The following is an 8,633-nucleotide window of genomic DNA, read 5'->3' as shown; positions in this document are numbered from 1 at the left end:
TTCTTGAAGCCAAAATACGCCGCTTAGGGGCGCTTCCATCTTGCGATTTAGACGTCATTTGGAGCCAGAGTCTGCGCAGTAGGGTTCGGGGGCAGGAGCCCTGGTAACACGCCCCGCCCACTTAGCGTACTGCCCTGATGACTTACGCAGCCCAGCTACGCCGAAAACCGCTCTGCCGGTCTACGATGAAGAAATGTGTAAGTACAACAAACCACTGTATTCAAAGTCTAATATTTAAACACTGTGTTTTTAAAAATCCAGCTATTTTGATCATTATTGAAAATACGTGGGCTGCTGGGTCCTCTGTTTTTAACGAAATCGTTCTATATTTACCGTAGGCTACAGGTGGTAAGATATGTTGTATTTTGTTAGAAACTGATAGTCTGCAATGTGATTCATGGCTGCTTTTCTAATATATTTAAATGAACAGTAAATCAGTTTTGTGTATCTTCATTTAGGCAAAGAAAGCAGGTCTGACATCTTCCACAGAGGTGAAGTGTAAGTTAAAATCATCTGTTAAAAGTTTATATCCTGTGATTGTTTTTAAGTTTCATAAGAGGATTGTCAAAACAAGCTATTGTTAACAATACAGTCTTCTAAAAATAAAAATCACACTGAGTCATACACCAGCTAAATGTTAAATAGAAAGGTAATGTTTTCTTTTCCATTTTACATTCAACAGAACCTAAAAATGACTAATTTCAACCTTCATCTGCACACCTGTTACAGAGGTCAGGCTGGGGTCACATAGTTTGAAGGAACCTCCTCCTTTTTTCACCTGTGCCAGATGCCCTGCTCATCCACTGTGGTAGAAATGACCTTACACCAGCAGCTCTCCCAGATGAAGAGTCCTCTCTGCCATCACCCAGAGGAGCTGATCGACGTCTGAAGAAGGTGGACAGAGTCTGGTGCTTTGTGACAGTGAACAGTGAGAAGGCTACCATAGTCATCCTCAGATAAAACACAGAGATCCTGGTCAATATTTAATTTATTTTTCTTAACATGATGTTGCCCTGTGTTTGAAAGGCCAGATGCTGGAGGGTTGTGTTGGATTTGCTTTTCCATCATATTTTAACAGTCAAACAATCATCCAGGATCTCTTTACTTTATTTGATTTTTGTTTGGATTTTGAATTATTTTTTATACTTTCTCCTATGTCCCAGCAGTTCGACCTGATGGTCTCCCTTACTTATTTTCCACATGGTTAATGAAGCCAGGGGTTGTTTATTGAAGATTTCTTTTCATAAAATGTTTAAATAAACTTTTAAAAAATCTGATATGACTGTTTCTGATTAACTGGAGTACAACAAAGTGTTGGTCACAGTAAAATAATTTAGCAGTTAAGTTTATAGCTCACATTTGAAAAGGCCTTGAACTGACATTAATTTCTTCTTGACCAACAACAGCTAAGACAACAGCAAAGCTAACAGACGAGCTCAGCTTGTCACAGCCGGTGTCGTCTGAGATAAATGGCCTTCAAACTTATTTAATATTAAACATTTAAAACCAATAAGCATAGCAAGATACACATGAGATTCCATTTCATTTTATTTAATCACAGACTTGTCAAACAGTCTGGCATTTTGTGCTGCTGTTTTCAAGAGTTAATAACTGAAGAGAAGAAGACCATCGAGAGAGGAAAGGAAACGCTCAGGGGACGAGTCCTCCATGTTGTCAGTGGTTGCTGATGGATCTGAATCTGAGGGAATCTTCTGTAATAAAGAAAAACAATCACAGAGTTAAATGTAAAGTGTAATGAATTTTACTGTGATGTTTATGCCTCAGACCTGAAATCAGATCTGTCCTCAGGTTCTGCTAAGCTTCAGGTTCTAAAGTTTGTTTTTATGACAGGAGAACTATTTATGAGGAAAAACAAAATATATAATAAGACATGATGAATCCAATAATATGATCAGCTTTATGAATTTATGTTTTAAGACAAAAGTGTTCCTGCCACTTTCTTTTGAAGATTATTTTAAACTGTCATCACATGGGCCAGCCTGATAAATTAAACTAATGTTAAATATTCTCATATAATCAGACAGCCAATTTGTGTGCTGAACCTCACCGGAGCTGGAATCAGAGTCTAGACTGCTGTTTCCTTTGGGCATTGATTTCCTTGAAGACAGAAAGAAGAACAATTTAAACATGAACTTCTTGCAGAACCATAGAGGCTGTTAAAATCTTCTGCTAGTCTTCCTTACATTTTAAGAAGGATTATAAATTGTTACTAAAATTACTTTGATGCCGATAGCGGTTACAATAACACGGTCCAATCATATGAGATCATTTTACCTTTGAGTCCTATGTGAAGGCGTTCTCTTCAGAATCAGCACTGCAAAGACAAGATGATGGCGTCCACCTTCACAACGTGCTGCTTCAGTCTGGCTGCATCATGGTCACCTACAGGAACACCACAGAAATGCAATCAAAGTACTTCACTTTATTTATCAGAGGATGTACTGTATGCAAAGTTAAAAAAAAATTGCTGTAATTCCTCAAAAAGATTTGAGACTGCTTTGTTATTTAAGAGCACAGATTGTTTCTTTTCCCTTCTCTCTGTTTGCCTGTACATGACCTTTTAGTGCTGTAAAAGATGCTACAGTAAATCCTGGATCAGCTGTGCGGATGGTGTGACTGTGTGGTAAAGCTTTGTTAAAGTTGTCACGCACATACTCATATGCCTTTGGAGAGTAAAAGTGCAGTGTGGTGGCAAACTGCTTATAAAATATAAAATAGTATTTTATTGGTGAGGTGCCTACAAAGTGTCCTACAGAGTAGCAGCAGCTTTAGAGGGAGGAGACGAGCGCATTATGGAGAGGAGCGCACCAGAGGGGGCGAGCAGGGGGAGAGACGAGGGACCTGAGGAAAAGGAAATCCCAGTTTAAAATATAATGTTGACGAAAAGAGGGAAACAGGACGACATAAATGTCAATGTTGAAATTCTTTTGAATACACAGGCTGTGAATGTTCAGTTTTTTTTGGCTATAAAAAGGCAACAATAGCCTGTAGTTTAATCATGGTGTTTCTCTTCGTTAACGATTATTGAAGCGAAATAAAAAAATAAATACAGACACACCGTCACAATCACCGCAATGTTTGTCAGGTTTTGTCAATTTTTAGAACAATTTCTCAATGAGCGTCATTAAATTTACAATATGATCAACTTGTGACTGTTGAATTGGTAGTGTGTGTAGAAGACAATGCAGAACATTTATCACATTTAAGCAGCATGATGCTCGGTTAATATTACATTACACACCGCCGGTTGTTGATGTTTGCGTTCACGTTTCGGTTAGTCTCTTAAATCAGTAACAGTTATATTAAATCAGATCTTACCTTTAGTTTTATCTGGATACACAGATAAATATTCTACCCTCATATATAGTCCTGTGAATTTCAGCCTGCACGGTGAAAGTAAAACCTGTTACTCTCGGCATAGTCCACTTATCACTCAGACTGTAAACATGTACACATTAGTAATGATGCAGGCCAGATTACAATTATGTGACTTTGTTTTTGCCCTCAATACTTTTTTGAGACCTTACCTTTTATTTTTGCTGTAAAATAACTGTACAGTCAATGAACCACATCTATGAGCGGATTTTTATAACGATTCTTGGTTTTAAATACAATTTCAATCACAATAACGACATAACAATATCAAGAAACATAGCATGTCAGTTATTAGGTTTGCTCATTTAATAAAATAAAATAAAAACAACAAACAATGACACATAAATCACACTTTTTTACTTACCGAAAAAACTGCAAAGATCCCTTAGCTCCCACAGGTCGGTTAGAACAGTTTACTGCAGAACAACTCATTTTGCCAGCTCAAAAAAGACGAAAAAACTGAACGGAAAAGTTCAATGGTGTCTCGGCTTTCCTTCACTATGTAACTTTTGTTATTCACAAAGAGAGCTACGCAAGATCGGCGGCTGTCAATCATCGTCAAATATGACGTAAAATCCCGTTTTTACATCCCAGTCTGACATAGTGGGAGGAGTTTGAACAGAGTGGGAGGAGTCAGTCTGACATAGTGGGAGGAGTCCGATAGAGTGGGGGGGTCAGTCTGACAGAGTGGGAGGAGTCAGTCAGAAACACGTTTTACATTCATCATGATTATTAATGATCGTACAGTTTGAAAATGTTATGCATCTTGTTTTGCTGACATTTTTATCCTTATACATTTTTTTAAATAATCCTGAGACATCCTTAGTGTTTATAAAATAGAGTTCACTGTCGGATTATCAGTGAAGACAAAACATTAATAAATAATTTAATATTAAAACGGAGTGTAGAAAAGGTCTGTATGTTATTTCTATTAGCAGACTGCAGGTTCTTCTTCAGGTGTTTGTTATCAGGTAAAGTACACAGACTTTACACTGTTACTGTGTGTATTTCATTAGAATCAACACAGTGTGTATTTGTGCAAACATAAACAGCTGTTAAAGCTGACAGACAGCTGAGCGACGGTCAGCTGATGTCGCTTCAGGTGATGCTGTAGAGGAAAGGACGTCTGATTTCTTTTAAAACAGATTTCCTCGTTCCTCTCTCCTCTGCTTCCTTTCCTTTCCTCTCTCATCTGCTTCGTTTCCTCATTCCTCTCTCCTCTGCTTCATTTCCTAATTCCTCTCTCCTCTGCTTTGTTTCATCGTTCCTCTCTCCTCTGCTTCGTTTCCTCATTTCTCTCTCCTCTGCCTCGTTTCCTTTCTTCTCTTCTCTGCTTCGTTTCCACGTTCCTCTCTCCTCTGCTTCCTTTCCTAGTTCCTCTCTCCTCTGCTTCGTCTCCTCGTTCCTATCTCCTCTGCTTTGTTTCCACGTTCCTCTCTTCTCTGCTTCATTTCCTCGTTCCTCTCTCCTCTGCTTCATTTCCTTTCTTCTCTCCTCTGCTTTGTTTTCTCATTCCTCTCTCCTCTGCTTCGTCTCCTCGTTCCTCTCTCCTCTGCTTCGTTTTCCTAATTCCTCTCTCCTCTGCTTTGTTTCCTAGTTCCTCTCTCCTCTGCTTTGTCTCCTCGTTTCTCTCCTCTGCTTCGTTTCCTTTCTTCTCTCTCCTCTGCTTTGTTTCCTCGTTCCTCTCTCCTCTGCTTCGTTTCCTCGTTCTTCTCTCCTCTGCTTCGTCTCCTTTCCTCTCTCCTCTGCTTCGTTTCCTTGTATCTCTGGTGGGAGGGGCTAAGACGCATGTGGAGGAAAGGTGGATGTTATTTAAGAGACATGAGAAGCAGCCCATCAGTACTTTAGTATCATATCTAAGTAATAATAGTGTTCAGTATAACGTGTAGAATGATTATCAGTGTTCAGTATTAAACATGTTTTATTGGATGTGTGGTAGATATTTATTTAAGTATAGTTTTTATAATATAATATAATAAGTTATTATAGTACGAAACAGTATTAAACATGTTTTATTGGATGTGTGGTAGATATTTATTTAAGTATAGTTTTTATAATATAATATAATAAGTTATTATAGTACGAAACAGTATTAAACATGTTTTATTGGATAACGTGTGGTAGATATTTATTTATACAAATAAGTATTAATGGAGTTGATGTCACACCAGTAATAACGTAGAAATGTAGAATATTTGATTTAGTGTAACAGTCTGAATCATCAGTTCTTCAATAAATGCTCATTTTATTTTATGATGTTTTTTTACAAAGGGTTAATAACACCGTCAACCCCCGGTCTAAAAAGTGAAAAAAAAACTCAGTGAAAGATGAGTCAACAAAAACTATTTTTTCATTATCCAGACTCAGAGGAAACACTCGCTTCATCTTTTTATTGTAAACTTCTTATTATTATTATTATTATTATTATTAATACGTCTAATTATTAATTTTTTGTCTTATTGTTGTTATTATTGTAAACTTCTTCCGTCTCATCCTCCACTAAACCAGACAGAGGAATATTTGATGCAGTGCTGCCCTCATGTGGATGTTTTGAGGATTACAACAAGAGAAGAAGCCCCTCAGACATATAAATGATGTTTTTAACTGACAGGTGATTATTTTAAATCATTAAAAAGTGAAGCACACACGCACAAAGTAAAGTTTCTGAACATTCATTAAAGCAGAGAAGAAGAACAGAAAAACAGAGAGGATGTTTGAACCTGCAGGAGGTTGTCTGAGGCACTGACCATGAACATGTTCACCTGCAGTCTGTTTATGATGCAGCATCTTCACCTCATCTTCACCATTCTGGACCCTCACTGATTGGACGGCTCTGGTTCTGGAAGTAAATTTTCCCATTCAAATCCTCCAATGACATTTCGGAAATCCTTCTAACAGGAGATTGACGCCCGTTACCATGACAACCAGCTGCCCCAATACTCTTGACAGTGCTTTTGATTTGGCACAAAAACAGCATTAAAAAAAACAAAGAAAAGGCAAAGGTAAGAGTCAATGAACCACCCATCCCACAATCCATTGCGAGTGAGCCCTCTTCTTCTAAAATGTAACTTTAGACGTTATCGTGTTTATACTGTTAATACAAGTGTTGTAATATCTTGTAGTTTGTGTTGTTGAATATATAAACTACATTCAGTGCAGCATGACAAGCTTATTTGCATTTTAACTGTTAGCTAACTAACAATTGTTCTTATACAGCGCAGAGGGACAGGGAAGATTGGCATGGTAACAAAGTCGCTGTGACACTCTGATTGTGGGTAGTGTAGTTCTTTTGCCCTGGCATCGTCCATAAACAGTGTTGTTCTTTAAAGCACGGTTGATGTCAGATGAACTTGTGTCTCTTACAGGAACATAAACCATAGTCTCACACTCAGTGTTTGTTTATTAAGAGCCCCATTCATGGTTTTTCTTGGCTCACAACTGGCCTTTGGGGGGTGACTATATGCGCTGTAGTAAACGTTCGACCTGTGTATTACAGTATAGTCTATGAGTCTGTGTTACTTTATTTGACAGAAATCTGTGCGTTTCCTGTTATTTCTTACCATTTTATAAAGAATATTATTACTATGCTTAAAGGCAGACTAAGCAATTTTTTAATCCAGTAGATGTCGCCCTTGAGCACCAGCATGAAACCAAAACAACTTGGTCTGCATTGTTGTGTTAGCACACTAATGCTAGCGATCTTTATTATGCTCGTATCTTCACACTGCATGTAAATTTACCCGAAATGACCGTGATCTAAAAACGCTTACGTGACATTCAAATAAGCAGTGAGTACAGTATGTTCTTTTCTCTAGTCCCTCAATTAAACAACTTTTATACGCGAGTGGAGGAGCCAACCAGCCGTCCCGATGATGTAAACAAAGTGAAGATAGGACTCGGAAAGCTCGGAAAGCATCACAGACAGCGGGACTCGGGTATCACACTCATTGTAGACAGTCATGGCTCACAGAGTTATTTTCAAAGGATTTATTTAATTTCTGCTACATTTAAGTGTGAAAAATCACATATTCTGCCTTTAAGTTACTGAAACCCCAATTAAATCTGGTAAAGATTTTTTTTATTATTGTAACAGTGAAACAGGGGAGGGGAGGGATTTTGAGGGTGAGGGGTGTAATGAGATTGGGAGAGGGGAGGTCACATCCTGCCAGTGCATTTCACCCTCTTCCTATGATGGCTGCTCTTTTGCTTTAAATTGTGTTTTCGTTTTACATACACGTGTTTACATTTACTTGAGTTACTAAGGTATTATGTCAAATAATCACAGATAATAGATAGATGGATCATTTGATCAGATTAGGAAATTGAGAGATTATAAAAATATATCTGTTGGTTTCAACGCAGCGCTGTTTGACAGTCTGTGTGGAGAAGTTCACATACAGCTTGGCTGATGTTACAATCGTTAAGTTATTGACTGTTGATAAAAGCAGACACGGTGGAAGTGAACGGAGAAAAGTTGAAAGCGTTCCCGACTCGGTCCTTACGGATGAGGATCAACCATGTTCCGTTGCACATTTGCATTACAAGTCAACAGGTGCGGCCGGTGGTTGCCGTTCCGGTGTGTGAGCGTTGGCAGCCATGTATGTAGGCGTGTCTCGTCTCAGTGTGACCCCCCGATGACCCTGCGATGACCCATCTGCAGACAGTAGAGGAGCAGGGACAAGCAGCCGCAGTCATACACGGTTTAGTATAGTTTTAAGATGACTGTTGGGATAAATATTTGCCGCCATGAAGTGGATTGCTCTTTGAAATTAACTCGCCAAACGGAAAATCAACCAGCATTTTGTGAATGTGGGTGTGAGCGGAGCATCCAGACCCGGTCAAAATAAATGATCAATGTGTAAACGGATGAGAGGGGAGGTGAGTGGTAGAAGTCAGAGACGTCGTATTTAAGTTTATGTTCTGCTTGTTCAACAGTCGTTTGATGTATTGATATTTTAACATGGGAGGATTTGATTTGCAATTTGAATCGTTTTTTTTTCTTTTGCCGCTGGGTAAAACCTCTTTGGGGGGGCCATTAGCTAGTGTTAAACAGTAGCTACTGGGGTCAGTCTACCTGTGATGGTTATGACATCATGGCTGATAATCAAATCGGCTATGGAGAAAATGAACAGGACTTTTACTTCCTGAACCAAACTGTAACATTTCAAAAATATCTTTAGCATGGAGTGCATTAAAGCATGGCTGTTACATATTAAATGTAATAAAATATTCACTGC

The 8,633-nt window shown here is 38.5% G+C and overlaps 1 long non-coding RNA gene across 1 annotated transcript; it reads right to left on the bottom strand.

Annotated features, from left to right (window-relative positions):
* Positions 1-1,541: 1,541 nt before the first annotated feature.
* Positions 1,542-5,152, bottom strand: LOC136177290 (uncharacterized). Its single transcript, XR_010664931.1, has 4 exons — positions 3,761-5,152; positions 2,296-2,403; positions 2,069-2,118; positions 1,542-1,712 (listed from the first exon to the last, which is right to left on the bottom strand). It is a non-coding gene; the product is annotated as an uncharacterized lncRNA (long non-coding RNA).
* Positions 5,153-8,633: the final 3,481 nt, after the last annotated feature.

The sequence above is a fragment of the Labrus bergylta genome, chromosome 21, assembly GCF_963930695.1.
Source record: "Labrus bergylta chromosome 21, fLabBer1.1, whole genome shotgun sequence".
Taxonomy (NCBI): domain Eukaryota; kingdom Metazoa; phylum Chordata; class Actinopteri; order Labriformes; family Labridae; genus Labrus; species Labrus bergylta.
Note: the sequence above shows the minus strand (reverse complement) of the source record. Positions and strands in the feature narration are given on the sequence as shown.